Below are 24675 nucleotides of genomic sequence, written 5' to 3' on the forward strand. Positions count from 1 at the left end.
GTCCTGTTCCATGATGTTCACAAAGAGCCAAAAAATGTGATCCAATGAAATGACCTTAAACTCAGCCTTATACAGCATGTGAAAGACTGATGAGAAATTGCAATTATTCAGACTTTAAAGGTGCTATATGTAAGTTTTTTAGTTTTTAAAAAAATTGAAATTATAACAGAATGTGAAGAAATAAGTTTTGTTATGTCAAAGACGTCTGTGTATTGTGTTGCAGAGATATCTACTAAACTTACCATGCTAACCAGCTAGCCCCAGCCCCTCCCGTCTCATAGTACCACTTTGTACTTCAAGAGACGATAGTGAGTCACTGTAGTGCCCAGTCTGCCCTTAGTCCAACATGAGAGGATGAAGAAGTAGCGCTGTCCAGAGGGGAATAAACACTGTTCGGCGGCAAAGAAAATAAGCAATAGAAATAGAAGCAAAACAAGAGTTAACATTGCCGTTGCTTTCCAACGCTGGAGACAGCTCTTGGCGAGTAAAGGAATAAAGTTAGATGAAGAACTCGCAATGTTTTTTTTAAGACTGGTAAGTAAACAGCTGTTGTTATGGTTGGCTATGTAGTAGTCGTTGTACTATATGTTAGTAACACTAACATATAGAACCATTAAGCCAAGAGTTGTCACTGATACTAAGCCTGTTGAAGGCTTTGGGTAAATGTTGAGCGTAGAATTGAGTATAAGCTGTTCTGAATTGCATTGAAGTAACAAATTGGAGTCTGTCACCAGAAGATACTGTGCACATACTGGATACATACTAAACTAATGAAATACATGGCTAAACTGAGCTTCTATGCACATGAGCAGCCTGCACTGTCACTGTCAGGGGTTAACCCTGACAGGTAGTCTGGTGAAATAAAAGATGACCGTGAAGAACAGGAAATTCACCGCCAAGGATGAAAGCCACATAGTTCTTCTCTCCAAATCACATACCTACGGCTCTTCCCTGTTTTCCACCTCCACAAATACCGTTTTGCCGTGCCACATTGTCTCCTTCCACTATCTATGTCAAAGGTAAATTACACTACAGCTTTGAGGACAGGTCAAACTAATTCAATCTAATCGGTCAGATAGAATGATGGGTGAGTGAAGATCAAAGAGAAACTGAATGGGATAAAAAAAAAAATTATAAGGGAAAACTCAGTTTCTTTTGAATTATAGCCTATAGTTTCCTGAATTGGGTTGAGCCACCTTCACATCATATCTTTTACACGTCAGTGTAGCCCCCACCTGTGCTGCTTAAGTGAGTGGCCTACATACATTTCTGACTAAACCCCACCTCACTGGCTTCCCATCCGCATGGGATTCATGCTGGGAAAGGTGTGGAGGGTGTCTTGGCAGGCTCCGGGCTTTGCCGAAGCATTTCCCATCTCCTGAACACAGGATCAGGTGTCGCCATTTTCACAGCACCTTCTGGTTCTGTTTAACAGGAAATGAGGTCCATCAGAAGAACTCTGACCAAAACTGAGCCAGAATGGGCCCTGACAGGCAGGAATATTAGCTTGTGACGGCAGTAGGTAATTGAATGATGGCCCCCCCCCTCGTAATGAAGAGAATATGTGCTGGGAATGTGTTTGTCCTTCCCTATCCTTCGTCCGCCCTCTGCCTTTCCTCTTTTCCCCCCTTTTTTACCCTTTAATAAATCATTTGTGGGGCAGAAATAAGGGATAATTTTACTTCACTTCAAAGTGCTTCTCATGGTGTCATTTCTGTAACCTCAAAGTGATGATGCATTAAAAAGGCTTCGGGTGAGCTCTGCCTGAGAGTGTTTTGCCTTGAAACGAAGCTGTGCTGATAGTGTCGTGAGAGAGTGAGTTGAAGTACATGAGAGATCAATTATCACACCTCATTTTTTTCTCATATGCAAAATGATAATGGGTGGACCATGTCAGACCTGAACCATCAGGTGGTGTATCCTTTCTCCATAAATGTGTTTCACAGATTGTCTGAAGGGGTCTGTTAAATCCCTTTAACAGTTAAAAAGCCAAGGGTAAAGAATTTGGCTTCTCCTTGATCTGTCTTCAAATGTCCCTCTGCGGTCAAGATTTAGGAGTGATAAACCAACAGAATAAACCTAACACTCAGCATGATGTCACTGCACACTTGTAAACACTACTTTCGTATTGGAAGGTTTTTTTTTTTTTTTAAAATACCGCTATCTTGTAGTCTTCCCTGAATTTTTGTCAGCAAACAGCAGAACAACTGTGTATCTATGTTCCAGCAAGACAGAGTACATTAGCCACAAAGGAGGCTTGGGTTTAAGGCAAGGGTGAGGGAAGGTGATGCTGTTGAGAAAGCGGGAGGCACAGCTTTGGGGTGCAGCGTCATATTTCACATAGCTTTGGGGAGAATGTCAACTCTGAGAAGAATTCTTAATACAATAATTGCTTTGAGACTTGCTCTTATTAATATTTCTCTGACTTTGGTTTTGTATTTTTTAAACCTTAACCAAAATCAGTTGTGGTGTATTGCTGCTGGAATGCCTGTCAGACTGGGCCCTGACCCTGGGCTGGCTGCTATAATGATGGGAAGATGAAAGAGCCAGGCCCATTCCCAGGCTGCCCTGTTAGGGGGTGCAAGCCTGTGAAATGGAGAGATAATGGAGACCAGGTGTGCTGTGGATGCCTGAGATACTCCTCAGTCAGTCTGAGAGCTCCTCTCAGTGAGAGGGAGGGTACACTACCACTGCTGAAAGTGGACTGGGCCACAGTCCTGTTTCTCACTCCATATCGTGCGAACGCATACCATATATACCGTATAATATAAATGTAAAAAATACATACAGTAATTACTTCAGTATACTGTATATACTTAAGTATGTGGAGTTGGACACAGACCAAGTGGTGCACCTGTATTTACACTGGTGCTGTGCTATCTTTTTTTCCTGACAAAAACTATATTGTGGCTTACTTTCATAAAACAACAATGTGCGATGAAAATCAATATTTTGCTTGAAATATGTGAGCATGCGTGTCTCCGTGGTATTCATAAATATGATAATTTGACCATTCAGAACAACTATTTTTGAGCATTTACCCCCTTGTATCTGTCGTTAATTTAAAGTGTAGAAGTTTTAAAAGAAAGGTCAGGCAGACTGGCTGCAAAAGTGTTTCTAATTGGAACAGACAGGCTCACAAAGCTCTTCTGTAATTACAATCTAATTAGCAGGCAGCGGGCAGAATCAAACATGCCATTCAACATCAACAATTTAACCCTTTATAGGCACCCTCTAAGACCATATTTCAAAAGATTCTAGCAGATCCTGTGGGAGAAACAGTCTGCCCCACTTCTGTCTTCTACAGGAGGTCAGTAAATGTCAAATTGGAGAGAGAGCTGAAAATGTTGAAGAGGGATTCGAGTGAAGATAAGTCCTCATCAAAGCCTTCTCCATAAGAGCTTGTTGAATGATAAATATTAAACATTGATTACATACAAATAGAAATGACTCTCTTATCATCACCAACTATTGTCTTCCCGAGATTATCCCATAATTAAATCTAACAGGGTCCTACTGAGGCCTTTTTGTCAAGTGAGTGAATTATTCATCATTCCCACATGAATAAGAGGCAATCACAGTGCCTGCCATATGAACAAGCATGCAAAAGGTAGTCAATCAATAAGAATATGAGAATATTTCAGAAAGGCAGATTCCTATTTGCTTGACCCTGTCTGGCTGTTAAAATGGCTGTCACTCAGGATTGCTTATCTTGTGAGCTAAAATGTAGTATAGCATTGCAGAATGTAGCTTTTCAGTATTTGTTTAACAGTTAAGTCTACCAGATAATTTTAGGGGAGGCACAGAGGCCTATTCGTAATCATAGAAAACTTTAAATGCAAAATAAAAAGGCAATGAAAGTGTGTCTGGATGTGTATTAGACATATGTGAAAGACAACAAACAACACTTTTTGGCAGGTGCAAGTTCCATCAGGGTGAACACAGTCACATGGGATCTCAGCGACTGACCCCTGTTACTTTTTGAATAGGTTATTTTCAGATGAATATTCAGCTGCTCTATTTTCCAGTTAAGTGGGTGATATTTAATGTCATTTCATTCCCCCAGAGCTGTCACTGCACCTGACCTTTCTGAGCAGAATATTTATTAAAAGCCTGTGGATTAAAATGCTTAAGTGTGGTTCAGAGGAGGCTGGTGTCATACATCTGGCCCAAACTGTGGGTCTTGTGTCCTTGTGTCTCTTTGCTCTGTCTTACAGCTGGTACCATGCCTCGGCTGGGTCTGTCTCTTCTACCACCCTCATTCTGACTTTTACTTCTGAAAAAGTAGAACACATAAAGTCTAATGAGAAACACATTCACTCTCCTCCTTTTCTCTCCTCTTCATTCTCCAAAGCATAATGTTTAGTTCATATTACACCACCTACACAGTAACAGGAGTCAGTCAAACACTGGAAAGAAGTCTGAGCAGTTTGACTTTTGAGTTTGAGTATCTGTTGTGCTATAGTTCCTACAACTATGAATCGTATGAAATTAATCAGCAGCATACTGCCTGGAGCCCATCCCTACCCCCAACACACACTCACTCACACTAATGCACACACACCCTATGATTTGATCTGCCTCTTTATCCTCCTCACTGTCTTCCTTGTATAGACGTGACACTCTCACCGTATCAAGCCAAGGTCACTGAACAGCCATTTCAAATTGTTGCCTACTGCTGCGGCTTGAAATTAATAAGGCCACCATTTAAATGCTACAGTTATCATACCCATAACAAATGCCGGGTAATCTTCCCACTATACACCCTTTCCCTCTCCCATTCCCTTGATATATTAATTTTTGACCAAACGTCCGCGCTTGACTACTGTAACGAGGTATGATGTATTGAGCCTTGGCTGTTGCCATGGAGACAGCAGTCCCCTCTTACTTGTCATTAGAGCACAAACAAGCACTGGCATCTAATGTCATTCCAGTCAACATGAGGGAGAGCGATGAGAAAGGGAGAGACTGCTGGATCCCTTACTCCCGTTCCTCAGTTTGAATTGGTTTTTTTGAGAATTATGTGTATTGTACTGGATGTTGTGGGCCAAAATACTCTGTGCATGGGCATTGCTCAGTCATATACCTGGGGGAGAGGCACATTCTCTGTTGTCTTTGTATTTTTCTTGCATCCCAGTCCTTTGATGTTGGCCTGTGAATGGATTTAGGTGCCTGGATGTCACAGATTAATTACCTGTCTAAGGCATTCCTCCTGCTTGTTTTGTCCCTGTCCTCTGTCCTGGTTTGCAAATAATTAGAAATTCATTTTCTATAGTCTGGATTCATTTGACTTTGCTTTAAAATGTAAAGCATAAAATGTTGTTAATTTTTAGTAAGGTGTTTATGGTAGATATTCCTCTCAAAGGAAGTTCATTGGACAGTCTTGATGGAAAATAAGATAAAATCCTGGGCTTCTCACTTTCTGTACAACTGTGATGAAATTACAGGCTGATTGGTTTTGAGGAAAGGGAAGCAAATGCACAATATCTTCAATACACAACAGAGGAAAAAGAAAATGCTATGCAGTTTTCTCTCTAGTAGTATCATTAAGCTGTGGTAAGATAATGACACTGTAACTGAGTAATAGTATTGCAGCAGCTTTGGAATATTCCAGTCTATTTTATTTCCATTTAAGATAAAGCTTTATACTTGTTGTCTCAGCATGAAAGTGTGCTTCGTTTTCAGATGTTCTTTCTCCCCTCATTTCAGTTTTAATCAGTGGCTGCTTTCTAGTCCTGTTGTTTGAGGTGAAAGTGTAGCCGCATGCCTCCCTGTCTTTTCTCTGAACATAATCTCTTCCTCACAAAGAACAATAATCCTACCTTATTTTCTCTCTCAGTGTTGGTCTTTTATTACTTCCAGGTGTTAAGGCCCTGTCTCCCTTGCAAGCAGATGTGCTAGGAAAAAATGCCCTTTGTTTGGAGTTGTGCTATTTCAAACTGAATATTCGGCTGGCACTGCTCTCTGACTGCAGACGACAGAAAAAAAAGACCAAAATAAAAACTAGGTGAATGAGTATTTGCATTAAAGAAAAAAAGTGAAAGATGTGGGAGACTGAAAAAACAAATGGAATACAGATCAATCCCGTATGCTGTTTGCATAGAAAATAGTCACAAATGAAACTACGACTCAGAAAAAAAGAGGCAGAAACAAATGTAAAGAAAAAATAGCAAAAATATTATTTTGTTAAAGCTACAGTAAATTCAGGGATTCATGTGAACTGCTGGAAAAACATCTGTGAAGTGTCTGCTGTTGGGTCACTTTTTTGTGTGGAGATACTGTGTATGACTTTCACTTGGTATGATCTTCTGTGAGAAGTTTAGTTTTTACAGTGTTTTTACTTTTAATGTACTCATTTCCCTCAAGTGACCATTGTGTTAGTTACATAAACACTTTTACACAGGTTTTCTTATAAAGCTGTTGTCTACTGAATAATAACTTGTTGCTTAATACCTATTTTTCTTGACGTACACCTGCCAAGAGTAATATTCGATTTAGCTGACAAGAACCACAGAGCCTGTAGCAGTTGTGTTATAGACTCTAAAAAATCCATTTTAGACATTCTCCTTTTTCCTGCAAGCAGCTAAACTGAGATCACATGTACTTGCAATGAAAAGTGACAGGAAATTGACTAAAGCATTGGAAATCAATGGAAAGTAAATGTGCTCCCTAAGTACAAGTGAACAGCTGATAGCTGCCTTCTGTCTACCTCTCTCTCTTTGCCTCTCTATCTTCTTTTCTTCTCTCCTTTTTTATTCCTTTACACCTTCTGTCTTCTTTCACTCACTATCACCATCTCTCCATCTCTCCATCTGCTGAGCCAATATGTACATACTCAACAAAGAATACATGATTTATTCTGTTTGTGATTGCGTACAAGTGTGTGTGTGTGTAACTGTGTGCGCACGTGTGTGTATGTGCATCCAAATGAAGGAGTGCAGAACTATAGATAGATGTATTACAGTTGTTTGTTCTTAGTAGAGGCCAGGTCAGTGTGAAAAATAAAGTGCTAAGCGAACATTTCATGGGGTGTTGCACTTTTCTTAGTGTGATACCCCATTGATAAACTCTTTAAATAAACCAGGTTAATTCTTAAAAACAGATGATTATTAACAAAAGGACAGTGATGTTGCAGCTCACCTTACAGCCAGTTATTATTTTGAACTGTAATTACAGCATACCCCTTTGGCCAATTGGTGCAAAACTGAGAATGCTGAAAAACAATGGTTTTATTAGCTGTGCCTCCGATATTGTTTGGAACACAGCTGATGTAGCACCCTCCTGAGACAATGTTGAAAACATGGAAATGCATTGGTGAGATGCATCATACTCCAGCAGAGTCAGAGATATGATGCACAATGAACAGAATAAAGTCACGAATAAAGTAATGGAAGGACACCAGTCCATAATCACTCCATGGTGATGATTTCTTCATCAGTGATCATGTACAGTACTGTATGAAGCAAAAAGGAATAGTACTTTTTTTTGTTACCACTAGCTGTGCTTTAGATAGTTGGCGGTGGGTTTTGTTTACAATAACCCAAAGGGTACTCATGCAGAGAGAAGAGGACCAGAAATGAACAGAGTGTATCATGATCCTTATGGCTTCTAACAGATCACCCCCCTGGGTTTTCAGCTGTTTCATTATATCTTTAATCAACTTGGTGTATTGGCTACTTTTGAATCATTGAGTCTACATTGAAAAATCTGGTGCTACTCTGTTCAAGGGAAGATTAGATATTTACAACAGCTTTGTAAAGCTCTAAGTTTTAGCTACACAGGTATCAGCAATTCAAAAACTGAATGTACTATAGATAGTAAAGTCAGATGCATACTGGATTTTTGAAGCTGACACCAATATCAATATTTAAACTTTTAAAAAAAAATGATACAATAAATCTGCTGATATATATTTTTTTATATAGACAAAAACAGTGATACTGGTATTCTGGACAGTTTTGGGTCTTACACTGACAGACCAAAGACAATTGCCTGAAACATGCAAGCAAACATGGTCAAGTAAATTTCTAAATGTTCTTAATTTTTGCATGTTGCCACTGAAAATACCATAAAAACAAACATGAAGGAGACTGTGTGTAGCAGCCACATTTTTGAGTGCCAAAAATAAATAAATAAATAAATACATAAAAAATTAGGTGTAACCTTAATATTTGGTCTATGGGCCCTATTTCATCTGAATAACATTCTGAAATTTTGTCAGCTAAAGGGAAAATATGGTTCGGGTGACCCAAATCTTGAAACAACAGCACTACTTTGATTACATTTAATAGATGGGTATTTAAAAATAATCATTTCATTGTTGTTTACTATATAACCCCTTACAATCAAAAGCTCGCTTGATATGGACTATGCACTCTTGGCTGTCATTGTGAACTAACTGAAAACTCAGAAAATATATTTGCATGCTGGTGGTCAGTTTTCATAATTATGTTGCCATCATGAATCAGTTCTCTCCAAGTCCATTTGTCAAGTATGAAGAAAGTAAAAAAAAAAGGCTTAGGCAGTTCTTTCATGATGTCAAATCCCAAACAGGTTTAGAGAACATTAATCCTAATCCATACGTCTTATCCCACAGGAGGTCAATGAACGAATTGCTAAATCGATAGAATTTCATAAAAGTCTCTATCAGTTTTCCACTGTTCAACAAACTGTACTGGCCCGTGATCTGTCTCCCTCTGTCTAGCATTCAGCCATTTGGTATTATCACGTGACTCAAATAAAAACTATCAAACAAAACACTTCCATACTGAGCCTGAGGCATTTTTTAAAGAGGGTCTTGCTTTAAGAAACATAATGATTTTTAACATGAGAAAAACATTGTCAGTAGTTTTAAAATTATGTTTGTTTTTTCATTTCTTTTTCATACAGCAGCACAGCCCATATGCTAATACTAGCTGTTATGCACGAGAGCATTTACTGTGGTGTATATATTATGAATGAGGAGGAGTTACTTGTCCAAATATGTGGATTGTATAAAGAGAGCAGGGGATTGTGGGTAAAAGAGCCCTGTGGAATTGTTTTTTATGGTTTTGTTTGCAAAGCTCCTGGGTGTGTTACTACTGTACGTTCCCTAAGTAGTGTTTTTTTTTGTAAGATGGAGTCATCATCTGGGTAAATCAAGTTTGGGTAAAATATGCATTAATCAAAAGAAACAAAACAAAAAGGTTTTTCTTTCTCTCTCTGTCTCCGCCCACACCACCAACCCACCCACCCTCTTTCTTCCTGCACAGACTGGTGTGAGTGTGACCAGGTAGGGGTTAAATCCATTGCACCATAAAAAGGAGCTGTTCATAAAATGGAGGAATAAGAAGCAGAAATAATATTTCAAGTATGATTAGTTCATCCGCAGGGCACCTTGTGCGATTGAGAAAGGGGGTGAGAGTGGGAGGGGGTATTGTGCACAGCAAGCAGTAAATTATATCTAGCCTTTGAATGATTCCTGCAGATCCTATTACGACAGTGAGGGGGACTGGGGAATGGGGCAGTTGGGAGAGAGAAAAGCAGCAGAACGAATCGGATGAATTCTGTTTCCAGCTGTCCGAATGATGGGGGAGATGAGGGTGCGTGTGTGTGTGTGTGTGTGTGTGTGTGTGGTGGTAGGTATGAGGAGGGAAGTGCAGAGAAAGGACAATAAGACAATTATTCGTATCCCGCTCTAAAACACTGTCATGTAGACATGCAAACATACACAGCTCCAAAAACAGCTTTTTTCACTTTTACTCAAGCAATCTCTTTCCCCAAATTTCATACCAAGTCCTCCTGACAAATAGAGAAAAACACTATCACCCATTACCACCCCTGCACTATTCCACCCTCCCTGAATATTTGAGAGGCGCTTGTCTGCCATTTGTCACTTTGACTGGTGATATAGTAGCTGATAGTGGCATTAATGTGGTTCTGCTGCAGATAGTCCTCACAGGGAAACAGTGATGCTGAATTTATTCACCCACCCCCTCAATTTTGACAATGGTTACCAAAAATTGTACATCAGTCCTTTTTCCCTTCTGGGGTATTAAAGCACAAACACAATACTTTTTGTACCAGTTAATGCATTATCATTAACATCTGAAAAAAAATCTACTGTAATATGAATATATATTATAAATTGTCATTTATATCCATATTGTAACATAACATTTTAAACTACTGATTTTTAAAAAATGCAACTAATGCTGGAATCTATATAAACTATCGTCTTATGTCTCAATGTTTATACAACCCCAGTCTGTATTAACTCCATTTTTATTCCTTAATCTTATACTACTTGGTGTTGCTGTTTCTTTGAACCTAATCTAATGCAATCCAAAATTTGAAGGGTTTTAATATTTCATAGAACTTTTCATTAATTAGAGGACAATGAAAAGAAATTGGGACAAAGAGACAAGCTTCATCAGTAGCACTGAAATACATTTGCTTTCAATTCTGTGAGGATGTTTTTTTTAATGGACAACATTACCAAATCATTCTATGATTTCTGAGCAGTGTCTCAAAATACAGCTGTGCATAATGAATAACACTTTAAAGTGTACATTAAACAATCTGAACTGGAAACAACTTGTGGAGGAGAGGTGGTAAAGGTTACACATTACAAATTTATTGACACAAGTGTTGACATACACGACTTAAGGCTCAAAATTCCTCTAGTATGAGCTATGTAAAAAAACAGGTTAAGATGTCGCAGAAGTATCATCACAAATATTCAACTGCTTATTGGCATCACATTATAGTCTATGTTCTTTACCAGTAAAATCTGTCTTGACAATGTGAACACATGCAGCCCAACAGGCAAAGATAAGCTGGTCTGACTGGACAAAGATTGAATATCACATTTCAAAAAGTTCTCAAAACACAAGTTAAAAAAAAATGTATGCAGTAATCACAAATCTGAGGCTAAATTTGTTGAAGCTTGAAGGCCTTTTCAGTTCTTTTTCTTAACATGACGAGATGCATATTTTCAATTACTTCATGAAATGTCCCCCTAGTCCAGAATCCCTATTCTGAAAAAGCTGTTTGATTTACTGTATATATGAGTTCATTAATTAAGCCCCATTTTGGCAAACTGTGTTGGATGGTGGGTGAGTGCCAAAGCAGGGAACAGAGGGCCTGGACATTTAATGCAGAACATTAATAATAACAAGGGAGGAGGCAAGGGGGAATTAAAATGAACGAATTCTGTACCCAACCTCCCACTTTAATTGCAAATTTAAATTTCCTATAATGGATTCTGACATCTCAAGTCACCAAAATCCATCATTCTGAAGGGTATTATTCCTCAATTAACCTGTCACCCCCACCACCACCACCCTGCGTCTTTCTGCAGGGCTTCAAAGAGAAATGAAGAATTCTAATTACTTTCAAATATAAAGCAGATTGATAATCCACCCTTTATTCACACACATACACACTGTCCAACAATCTGCAAATTCTAGCTAACTCTGAGCAGATGGAGATATATATGAGATGATATACAGTGGGGCCAAAACTCTGAGACCACTTTGCCATATGTATATATAAAAAAGTAAACTATTAACAGCACAATATCTATTTAATCATGCATTAAAGTATGAATTTCTAAATCAGCCTATTGTCAGTTTTACACATCTCCCAATCAAGTTGTCTACAAAGTGCACATCCCGATCATAAACACTCAAATCCTTGAGTATGACAGTGGCATCAGCATTCACACTTGTAACAGCTGAGGCCATATCCACCACAGCTGCTGCTGATGTCACACTCTTCACAGCTGTGACTAATGTCGTGGCCATCTTTGCTCACCAGAGCTAGATCTTTCTAGCGATTCCTGCCTGTTATAGCTGTACAGTATGTATAGCCCAAGACTCAACCACCACAGTTGAGTGCTGGAGCCAATGTATGAGTGCCTTAAGATGCAGATCAGCTAATGACAGTTCGAGGCTTGCTCTAAAAAACAGTGACTGCGTTAAAACTGAGGCAGAAAACCTCAAACTTTTCTCTTATAAGGAAAATCTGTACTATTTAATCAAGAGGCTAGGGCCTCAAAACTTGACTTGACTCCTTCCATTGTGTGTGTCTGTGACAAATCTTTTGTTGTTCCCTCAGGGAAATATCAAGGATTAAAGAAAGCTGTGTTTTGGGGTGTGTTTACACTTTACTTAATAAATAGAAAAAAAAAAAACAGAATAAAGTTTGTTCACTCATATGAGCAATTTATCTTTAGCTGTCTTTGCTGTTTATTTACATGCAGTGCCAAAAGTAACTTAGGATGACATTAACAGACATGCAGCATATATTGTATGTGAAAGTGATTTTACATTTGAACAGTAAATGCATTTTATGTACAAGTGACCATAAGTACAGCTGTTGCACAAACTAGAACAACATATAGTGGTAATTTTACAGTAACAGCAGGTTTTTTGAAAACAGTATCTAAGTTGAGACTTGACATTGCTGAGTTACCTGCTGATGATTTTGATGACCTGTGAGAACAAACTGCTTGCTTTGCTGTAAGGTGGTCTGTAGGACAGGAACAGGGAGAGAGGGAGAACTTAAATTGTGGCCTGGATATGGGGGCTTATGATGATTTTCTCTGCCCCTTTCTTAATTCAAAAGGTGCACAAGGCCCGAACGTGCATGGGCTGTCCTGATTTGCCGCTGTAGTCTGCCCTTGTCCTATTTGGTGGCCTGTCCACACAGGATTGTAACTGCTGCTGTACGCCTCTGTGGCAGGGTGAAGTTTCTCAGCTGGGATGAGGCAGCATGCCTGGTGCTTTCTTGGACTTTTGTCTCTGAAAGATCTGCCGGCAAGTTACCTTACAGATGCGTAGTGCAGGATGAGCAGGGAGGACTGGCTGGGGGAACTGCTTCCGGTGTCGCTGGTTGTGAGATAAAGCAGGGGTGAGCCTGTGCACCTCAAAACAGCAGTAAAGGTTAGTCAGATCATCAGCCAGTTTGTTAGCTCTGTCTTTGAGGCTTGTCCACACTGTTGCAAGGCCACTGCTTTTGCGTGTTTATCTCTTGGCTACTTTGATTTTTTCTTTGTCAAAGTGTATAGAGATCTTAAGTGAAACCAGAGCTTCCAGGTTCCGGTTCAGAATTTAAAAAAAACCTCATTTGAAATCCCACTGATATTTGCAACTATGCTAATAACTGAAAATAAAGCTTTGGAACAGAGCAATTCTCATCATTATGCCACGTGGCTCGCATAACGTGTTTAGATAAGGTCGTTTTTTAAAAATCATCTAATATCACTGTTTTTTTCAATATATATAATTTTAGTGGTGTTGTAGAACACCATTTCCCATAAGCCCTTGACACTTGCCAGCTAAACATCGTGGGTAAACAGAAAAGGCATGTCCATGAGCGAGTCAAGAGATCGCGGTTGGCTCAGACATGTCTGTAATGAGAGCAGGACAGAGATGTGGGAGCTGTAGTTTTTTCTGTGCTCACAAAAGTGTTCAAATTCTTTTGACAACAGTTTTATTGGATGCTGATTTTTTTTCTTAGAAGTTGGAAAGTAAACTCCAGGAACACACTTCATTTTTTCAGAAAGACAGGTGAAAAACACAGGTGCTGTATGAGAGATTGCACTGAGTTACCGACGCTAGTGAAACACAGGCTAGCCAGGACGTGGCGTCATGACTTCTGCTCTCTACAGGGCAGCCTGCTTGTACAGGGATGTATCCCCATTACCAACGAGGGTCCCTAGTTGAATTCTGTGTTGTTACTTTTCCTGTGACATTCAGTGCCAGATAATTCACACCGGCCCCAAGAAAACAGTTTACACTGTTTTTGTGTGCTGTTTATGTCCTGCTGCTTTAATTTCTAGCTCTCAAAAACATAAGGGGATTAATTAACAATGAATCAAATGTTACTTTGGCATTGCTTGCTTTCAGCATGCCTATCCACTTAGTTAATGCCAAAATGAACAAGTTTTTCAGCATAAGGATCCATTAAGAACAAGATTGCGGCAGGAACAAAGCAGAATAATGTCTACCTCTTTGTTCTATGACATTCCACTCCTTGCTGGTTGATATACTGACTTCTATTTTAATATGATTCAGAGGTAACTGTTATGTGTTAATAAATCAAAGTAATTGTTTATAATGAACAAGGTGGGATAAAAGCAGGCCTGGTTCTGTTGTATCCAAAGAATGACCTATATCTACTAATGTACACTAGACCTTCCAAACCAATAAGATTTTCAAAAGACTTCTACTCCTGAAAACCCTCATTTAAATTGTAAGGTTTGTCTTTGTGCTCCAAGTTGAATTGTTAATTGATGACATTATGTGATTGCACTATATGTCACATTCAGCACACGGTTCTGGTGTGTTGTTTGTACCCTGTTCTTTTCATTTCCAGCATTCACAATCACAAAAGGATTAAAATACAAACAAAGTTACCTTGGCATTACTTGCTTTTAGCATGTCTACCCACCTAACTAATACAACAATTACTCCATTTTTCAGCGTAAAAGATCCATTAAAAGGTAGTCAATGGGAAGAACAAAGACGAACAATCTCTAATTCTATGCTCTGTGACATTCCTTTACTTAATGGGGCAGTGGAGTTGACGCACTGATTTATCCTTTAATTAGACTCATGGTCAAGTTTTACATGTTAATAAATCAACATAATTGTATAGTGTAAAATGAACATGTTGAGATAAAAGCCGGCTTGGTTCAATTATATCCAAAGAGTGGCTCAGATCTATTAATCTACACTTTTTGCCAAGCCATTATATTTTTCCAAAGACTTCTGCCCTCATAAATGTCACAACAAATACTTATTTGGGTTGATCTGACTTACAAACCTATCTAAAAGATACACAAGCATGGGAGAACACAAACAATAAGGAGAATACAGACAGTAATAAATGTCAACTTTGTGACGACCAACAAGCATGCCAGGGAGCTGTGAGCATGTAGAAAAAAAGAAATTAAAAAAAAATTAAGTCACATGTCTTCTGGCATAATACATTTCTAGCCGGCAGTCATGTAGCTGTTGACTGTTCTGTATTTTTGTAATCATTCAATTTTAATTAAAGGCTTAAGGAGAAAATGGCCTGAGCCGACGGTATAATGAGTTGCCAGGGGACATCTTTTTAATAATTGTAGTTTGTAACAAAGATGTTGCCAAGTCATAGCTGCATTATGAGCCTTGCATAGCCACTTTTACTGGCCAGATAATTCACACCGGCCCCAAGGAGTCCTCTGTCAACAAAATCTTCTGACTAAAGTGATGATTTCATTTCAACCATCAGTATTAATTAACATCAAGAAACACAAGAAATTTAAAATAAAACTGTCATTATCATTGTTATATCATATTAAAAGTTACAGAGTCTATTTGATAAGTCCAAGACAGGGTCTGATCGACCAGCATCATCACTCACTATCCATAAACGGATTTCAGATGTAGACTGTGATGTCACTCTCTGGTACATGCGTTGTTTAGTTACGGTACTAGAGCTTCAGTTTAAGCACAATGCTGTTAAAAATAACATAAATTTATTTAAAATTGTTTATATTAAACCATTAGCATGCCAACAAAACCAGATCTACCGTATCTGCTGGGATAAAATATGGGATTGGTGCCAGTCCTCTTATCATATTCTGCGAGACATGAAAAATGGACCAAATTCCCAAACACTCAGTCAGGCATTGTATGACGTCAGGGCAAAGAAAGGGCCGAAAAGGGTTGCTACCAAACCGACACAGAAATCCAGACAACCATCTGTTCCAGCAACTGTCAGCTCCACAAATTCTCGTCATAAAACATTTCCATCCACGTTCTCTTTCTCACCTTCTGGTAGAAAAATCCACAGAAATTTGTATTGCTATTTAATACTAATAAATTAAATTTATTAGCAATCGAACAGAAATATCATAGAGATGAATTCAAATAATTGACTTTTGGCGTGTTCTAGTGAATTACAAAAACAAATTTCACAGCCATGCATTATGTTTTAAATAATAGTTCTCCTTGAAAAGCAGATTTTGCAAACATTTCTCACACTGTGCTGTTCAGAGCAAATATAAGTAATAAAAGTTTATTGTTAGAAATATCCACATTTCTGGGCATAAAGATCTGTACTGATAATAAACACAAAAAGTTCCTGAAATTACGTCATTTGGTGGCTTATGAAATCTTGAGCACAGATAAATATATTATTCTCTATTCTATATATCTAGAATTTCCATAGAAGTCATTTATATTTATTCATCTTTTATAATATTGGAACTGGTTTAATTTGCCATTCTCACTGGCATTAAAATGCCTTTATAAAAATTAAACTGTTACACACAATAAAATCTAAACTCAAAATGCCATTCAAAAACCAACAAATGCAATGTGTAGATTCACCTCTCAACGTTTCGAAAAGAAAATAAGTGTGAATGAAATATTATCAAATACTGTCTTAAATGTCTCATGATAACTTGATCTGTTTATCTAATTTGTCATGAAGTTACTCCATCTCGGGTGGAAACGTACCCTTGTGGCTCTGAATAGTTTCAGAAGCTTGGGGATGTGCTTATTCATAGCTACTCACTGTGATCTCCACCAGGTTCTTCTTTGTGATTCCATAAAACACCATATGATCTACTGAAAAATGAAAGTTTGACACTGTCACTCTCAGGTGTCAACATTCTGGGGCTAACATTTTTATATTAATGGACAGAAGAAAGCATCTATAATAAAACCTGAGGACAAGGCAAGAACACAACATTACATTTTAGCTACAGCACTGAGTTAAGTCCATGTAGTTATGGACTGTGCTACTGTAAGGTTAAGATAGAATCATGTCACAATTATATCACAGTTACCTTTGTTTAAGCTATTAATCACTTTTAGCGTACCCACCTTGTTAAAATTAGATGGAACTAGATGGAAGGCAGTCACAGAGCAGAGGAGTCCATAATATTTAAGTAAATATGATGGATTGATGCATTTCTTGGATTCCACAAGTAATGAACATGCAAGATAATTTCATAACAGAGCAAAAATATATAGATATTATATCACAGTAAACATTTTATCAAGCTTCACTCACTTGTTTTGAAGCAAAAGTGTATGATAGGTGGTTTGCTGGTTCAACTTTTTTATCTGTAAATGCTAATAATTGATATTTCAAAGTCCTACAAACTTGAAAAAAAAATTAAAAAACACTTTTTTTAAATTTTGGAATGAGGCAGGTGGACAAAATTGTAAATGGAACATTAGTTAGGAAAAATTATGAGCATGGAACAAGCCTGCTACAAGTTTGCAGTGCAAGTTTGTAAATTACAGATTATAGGTCTACAAGGCAAATTCCTTGACAACTCTTACCTCTTTTTAAAAGAAATTTTCAGATTCTTAAACCACTCATCTATTCATGTGGCAAAACAAACAAACAAACAAAGTAAAAGAAATAATCCACTGTCAGAACTATACAGTGTACTTCTTACCTGTTTCCCAAATTGCGACGTCCTCATCTCCTCCAAGCAATGAAGACAGAATGGCGGAAAATGGAGGACAATTGAAGGGTTGGGCCAAAGAACCAGTTAGTTAGACGGGCCTCCATTAGCGGTTAGTGGAGGTGCAGTAAGTTATAGAGATAATGATTACATTATTAAATTTCCTTTTTCTTTTCCATTATTATGCTTCAACATAGGTTTAAAAAAAAAGGGGGTTGCATCTACCGTAACTAACGCACCGCCCGGCCAGCGGAGTTTTGACTCTCATCCAACACACCCACGACGTAAGGGCGTGTCAACAGGTGCGTAGCTCCTCGTTCAAGCGGAGGTCAACTGCTCAAGGGAGACCTCCTAGCGTCTGGTTTGCAAGGCCTTTAAGGAGGTTTTCTGTCATTTTAGACGTGCTCTGTTGTAATTGCAGCCGCGGAGCTCCCCACTCTAAAAAAAAAAAATTACGGACTTTATATGTTGTCAAAATATTTGGTTTCATTCCATTTATCTATCAGAAAAAACAGACCCCTGAGCTAGCCAGCAAGCTCCCCGTAGCGCTAGTATGAAATGTCGCAGTCTCAAATGTAAAAACATGAGAAGTACGGAGTTAACCGAGCTACAGATGAACTAATGTAACTATTAGTGGAGGAAGAATATCCAGAGTGGATATCCTTAAGAGCAACCCCTCGGACTCTTCCTAACAGCTCTCATCTTAAACGGGGCCAATGGAGCTAAACGTGTACAGTTTGAAACGGGGCTGAATCGGGTAAAAGCATCAGAGCAATGGCAATACAGCAGGAATGGTATTTCCAGGTGTCTGTTTCAGAGATAATTGCTGGTGACTTTATGCCATGGAATAGCTCGGGCTGCTCCCACTTTTGTGATCAGAGCTAGCTTCTCACCGTAACTCGCCTCAAGCAAACCTACGCATTGTACGGTGTTTCACGTGAGGCTGACCCTTGCAATGCAAAGTAGGCATTTTACAATCCGAACAAAAGTGCTATTTGCAACATGTTTTTCAAAGCATATTAAGCATATTTGTGAGTCATTTGACCTGTGTAATGCTTTGCCGTTTTTCTGTATCCTCTGCCTGTTCATTTATTACCATTTATATTTTCTTCTGTCTTCAGCATTTTTGTACCAGATGCATCTAGGCCTTTTCCACTGCAGACATTTTTGACTTACAGGACGAAAAGCATAGGTGTTACTAATAACATCAGCAACGGAAGTGTCCCATTTGGCCATGACAATGAGCCAGCGTACACAATACCAGGACCCTGAAACCAAAGTATCTAAACTGAATTCTTCCATCATCAATTTGATCATTTACACCTGTACTTCTTCTGTTGTGACCTGTGAAAATATCTTATCTGAAAAAGGCAGAATATCTAGATTCTTAAGTCAGAACATAAAGTTGACCTGGATGTGAACTAAAAGAAGTGTTTTATTTCATTCATATTTGTAGGCACATTTGTGCCTTTATTTGCTACACATACTATGTCACTACAGGTTTGGTTTGTTTTTTTTTAATTTAATCAATTGATTTATTCATATCACAGACTTAGAATTGCACAAAGTTAGTTGGCTAAACTTAAAGGCGTTTTTGTAATGGTTTTAAACTTTTCAAGGTTAGAAGCTGATATGCTGTAGGAAGCACCAATTCTATTGGTCTGCACACCTTCCTGTCTATCTGTCAGTACTATCGTCTCTCTCTAAGTAGGATCACTCTAATCCAATCCCAAATATATTACTTGGTCCTCACTGAGATAAGGCATACTGGGGGATGTTAGTGTATCCATATGAATTAAATGGACGGCAGGTCTATCAAGATCATCCAGCAGGTCAAGGCTACTCTGCAAGAGGATATGATGTAGCCAAACTGATTTTTTTTTTCCCCACAGCCTCTCCTTTACCCCCACCCACACTGGCTGGTGATAACTCACCAGCCACCCACACTGAAGGAATAAAACACCCCCACATTTGTTATCTACAAATGATCATCTGCAGATTTTTTTTTTTGCAAGTTTTAGCAGTTGTTTTTCCTGAGGAGAGAGCAATGCCGAATCTTGCTGTTGGGCACCACTCTGATTATACACCACATGGCTGTGTTAAAAGTTCGAATTATTTGAACTTTAACCCAATTCACCGTTGACATTTTTAAAGCATGTACAATCAGATTACAGCTGACCAAGATGCTTAAACATGGAGAACATTTCTCTGAGATGATGTAATTTTATGGCAGTGTTGAAAATAAATGTATATTATTTTGCTTTGCTTCAGCATGAATTAAACAGTTCTTATTTATAAACTGTTCAATGATATATCAGGGTTGAGATTAGCTCTTGGCACTGTCTCTGTGCCTAACCCAACGGCCATTGGAGATCAGACTGCTTATCATGTGTAGACAGTCTAATACCCACACAGTCACAAATGCCCATAAGCAGACCAAAACTAAGTCTGAATTTCAGTTTGTATGTTTGTGGTTTAGTTTATGTTCTGTTAAGAGAAACTGTGCCATACCAAAGATTAATTATTGCCAGTAAAAGGGACATACCAAGCCTGCATCTTGGAGTAAGCAGCTCTTGGTAGGTCCCAGCACATAATTAAATACAATGACATGTATAGAACAGGGTCTGAGGAGGATTCAGGTGTGTTACTAAAGCCATTTATTGATGCGGATTCAGCTTTTCCGGACAGTCAAGAATCCCACAGAGGGATTCTTAAGCATTACATGGCCATTAAAGTATGACAGTACTATGGTGGAAAGGATACATGTTTTTTTGATAATTTATGAGGTGTTTCCTAGTTTTGCTTCTGGGATGTTATTTTTTTTTATGTCTTGATGTTCAGATGTGTGGAACGTTAATGGAAACTTGTTTGTATTGATAGGACATAAATGATACCCTGATAGTGACTCAGTGACCAGTGGAGATGTGAAACATCCTGGAGGAGATGGTCTGCCAGGAGGGTCTCAAGCATGTTGATCATTATGCAGTAACCACATGGACAATTCACAGGTTACCTCACATAGGCACAACGAACAGATTCACCAGTGGCTGATGCTGCTAAAAGTTTGCAAAAATAAATTAGAAATCCGACCAAGTTCAGAAAAACACAAACCTAGACATTTCAATACACAGTGCTCCAACACAGATTCTTTATTGCTTATTTTGATAAGAGGGAAGATGAGAATTTAATGGCCTTGTGGGGAAATTTGTGTTTGTTAAATTTGCCAACAGCAAAAAGGATTACAGCAAAGAAAAATATAAGAATGTAAATGTAAAAATGCAAATTAAGAATAAAGCTAAGGGGGTTTGATATTAACATTTGTATATTACAATAACTTGAACACACATTCAGATGTATAAATGAATGTATACATACATATTGAATCATTAAGGGTATGTAGTAATAGTAAAGATAAATGAAAATGGGAAAAAAATGGAAGTATTGTGAAACCATTCTTTTGTCAAAAAGAATAAGTTATGGGATGGGAAGACACTGTCTTCACTACCAGTTCTTGCAAAGTAATTTCAAGTATAGGTAAAGTTGAAATGAAGACAGTGGCGTTAGTAAAGGAAGCTGTGTGTATTTCAGTTTTGTTTGGGATGCTGTGCTTGTCCACAGTGCTGTTAAAACACAGTGCAACACTGTTTTTGTTGCAGAGCTGTTATTTTGCCTTTGTGAATGTATAAACTTTAATTTTGTACCTAGGGTATTGCCACCTACCTTCATGGGAGCATGAACATGGAAGGAAATACTGCCTTTCAGACATTAAAAACTTTATTAACATAGCACATGATTACTAAAAGGTAGTGTGTCTTGAAAGTATGACAGTTTCAGCAGTGTTGTTTCAAGAATTAGCATTTATACATCAAAAAGCTTTTTGCTGTTAAGGAGAATTCATTAAAAACTTTCAGCTATAAGAAAATGTTCCTTTTACGAAGTGCTTATCTGAAAAAACTAGAAATTTTAAATATTAGTGATGGCATAAAAAGTAATTTCATTTTCTTATGTGTGCTCTTACTCTCGCTAAGTTTATTACAAATTCATTTTTTTTTCTCTTCATCATTTGACAATATGATGTTTTGTCATAATCATCTCCACCAGAGAATAACAAAAATAATGAGGATGAGCAGATCCCTCGCCTTTCTCAGTCTGTGTATCATATCAGTGGCTTTAGGATTAGGTATTTTTCACCATGACCTCATGCAGGTGGCTGTCTTTTTGGTCTGTGTATTAAAGTAAAAAAAATTCAAAAAATTACGGAGCCGGGGGTGGTGCTTAATATTCTTAGAAAAGGCTCAGAATTTCTGAGATTAAAGTTGTAAATTTACGATAACAACAAAAAAACAACTTAATTTCACTATACAATCATACAATGATACATACAATAATGATTAAATTGAATCTTGAATCTTGATCTCAAGATTCAAGAAGATGATAAAGAAGTCATAAATTTGCGAGTAAAAACTTTTTTTTTTTTGGTCAAGGAACCATATCGCTTCACTTTGCAAGGTTGGATTAGTGTCATCACACCAGAGATGTAACCAGTGATATCCTTGTATCTGTCAATTGCGTTGTAGTTACTGATGCACAAGAGCTATCACCTCATCCAAATCAGTATGTTGTTTTCTTCTGAATAGGCCCAATTCACGGCAATGTCTCTTCAAAGTCCGGATGCTTATTACAATATGGTGATTCTGGGTTAAAATCACAAGTATTTCTTTATTGCTAAATCCAGTTGCAAAGTATAATTTGATTAGGTCATTGACTTCAGGCATAATACACAGCAAGCGGTGGCGTCTGTGGTGTGATGATCTTGATCCAGCCACAATTTTTCTGGGCTTTTTTCTCATTAATTTGTGACTTTAATATCAGAGAATTTCTGAATTATTCTCACAAATTTATGAATTTTTTAATCTCAAAGAATATTTGAGTTTTTGTCCTATGTACGACTTAAATCTCAGCGCTTATCTGAGTTTTCTCTCAGAAATTTGAAACTTTAATCTTGTAAAAGTTTTTCCTCTGAATATTACACACCGACACTGGATTCTATTTTACTTAAAAAGGCCCTAATACGCCATCATAGTCTTTCCCCTGATTAGTGCAGTAAACTTGTCACCAAGTTGTTTGGAATGTCCCTTTGTCCATTTGATGTAGTTTGTGTCAAAAAAATTGATTCACCCACGATTTGGCATTCCAAATGCAATTCTATTTAACGTAAAATCACTTGTCACACTTTGATCACTGATTACTTCATTATTTATGTTGCGCTGTCTCCTCAAGTAATTATTCCCTTTGACTGTGTTTTGTACATAGCAAAAAGCTCAGTGAAATTTAAAGGTGGTTCCTACTAGTGCTTGGGGCCAAATCGTAATTGCCGATTTCTCTGTCCATTGAGAATTTGCCGTTTATGTTTGAGTAAACTGTTTACAATCTAATGTGTAATGACACAACAAAGCATTACTTACTTTTACAAACATTTTGCTTGGGTTTATGCTGTTTACATCGGAACTTTGGCAGCTGTTAAGGTTCTGACAGTTGGAACAACTGACAAGGTGAAGTTGTGAATGTTTGATGTGCATTTTGCCACATTTGCAATCTAGGCTTTAATACATAATTTCAGTAGCATCAAGTCACCTCACAGACACAGGCTGTGGTCCCCAGTACAGCGTATACATTATGATTTGTTCAGCTTACAAGTGTTCTTTGTAATGAGTGGAATTAAAAGACTTAATGGTAGCCCTTGGCATTTTTGACCTCTAGTAGCACTATAGAACTGTATTTTTTAACAAGTAGTTCTCCATTTTCTTTGTCTCGTGTATGCGCACAAGGATGCACATACACAGGTGCCATACGAGTGATATGATCCGCATTCCTACCAGTGGTTCCAAAACTAATGATTATTTTCATAATCAGCAGAGAAAAAAAATGAAAAAACAGAGCAAAACAGAATATTTAATATTTGAGAGGCTGAAAATATCTTTTGATATTTTTGTTTGAATTATTTAAATGATCAATCCAATAATTTAATAGTTGTCAATGATTTATCTGACAATCGAATTGTTCTAGCCCTACGTCATTACCATCTCTTACCAGTTTCTTATAGACCGAAGGTTGGTGAATAGAAATTCTTCTGAAAATACAATATAAATTAACATGTTAACCCAAATTTATTGTGAACCTATGCTTTCTTCTGTAATTTCTGATCTTAGGTCAGGATATGAGGAATTTTTGTATCCATACTAAAGATTAATAGTTAGCACATACATTTTGTTTTTGTTTTTGTTTTTGCTTTATTTATTTCTGTTGTTTTTGTTGTTGTTCAGTTGGTGGAGATGTAATAGATGAGTGAGAGAGGTGACTAAGATGAGAAGCTGTCTGTGGTCAGAGGATGTGGTAGACTGCTTATGTTGGGTGATACTTGATCTGATGTTAATGTGCTGCAGTGTGTGTGGGAGGGAGTGAGTTGAAAGAGGGAGAGGGGAAGATGGGCAGATAATCCCGTCTGCTTGATGAGATTGAATGCTGGGATTGATTGATCGCCTAATCATAGGAGGAAATGGGCCTGAAAATGAATGGGACTCTGCCCTTGGCTTGCTGTGGAGCTGGGTGGTTGGGTTGGAGGGGATGTTAGCTGCAGAAAGACATGGCCTTAATGTGCATGGGACCTGATTTCATTTGTGTCTGATATACAGTTATATGATCCTGGCTAAATGATCGAATAAAAAAGGAAGAGGGGGAACAGTGAAGGGGATGTAAATCAAGCTTTATTGCTGGAATATTACTTTTTCATCTCATCTGAAATGGATGCTTTGAAAAAAGAGCAAGAATGAAAATTCATCATGATTTTGGAATTGATGGAACTGTGTACAGGTACAGACAGCCTCTGTCCTGGATCTAGTTGAATGACTGGTAATACGTATTGAATTATGGCTATTGTATTTGTAATTATTTGGTTTGCAGTATTTTTAAATAAGCCAATAAGATTTGTTTGGTCAAATTGTTCGCAGCTCAATTGGAGGATTTTCAAAGGGTCTACCAGATAATATTATCCTGCCATCAGTTCGTCTCTGTCCTCATTGCCGCATACAATCGGGGCCAAAAGTCTGAGACCACTTTCCAATTCAAGTTAAGGGATAGTGGTCTCAGACTTTTGGACCCTTCTGTACTTGCTCAAGTGATGGCAAGGCTGCTTAAAAAGGGAACTGGCTAGGTTGTCACAA

The 24675-nt window shown here is 37.9% G+C and overlaps 1 long non-coding RNA gene across 1 annotated transcript; it reads right to left on the bottom strand.

Annotated features, from left to right (window-relative positions):
- Nucleotides 1-10608: 10608 nt before the first annotated feature.
- LOC120790000 lies at nucleotides 10609-17660 on the bottom strand. Its single transcript, XR_005707491.1, has 4 exons — nucleotides 17447-17660; nucleotides 16863-16952; nucleotides 16552-16604; nucleotides 10609-12872 (listed from the first exon to the last, which is right to left on the bottom strand). It is a non-coding gene; the product is annotated as an uncharacterized LOC120790000 (long non-coding RNA).
- Nucleotides 17661-24675: the final 7015 nt, after the last annotated feature.

The sequence above is a fragment of the Xiphias gladius genome, chromosome 1, assembly GCF_016859285.1.
Source record: "Xiphias gladius isolate SHS-SW01 ecotype Sanya breed wild chromosome 1, ASM1685928v1, whole genome shotgun sequence".
Taxonomy (NCBI): Eukaryota; Metazoa; Chordata; class Actinopteri; order Istiophoriformes; family Xiphiidae; genus Xiphias; species Xiphias gladius.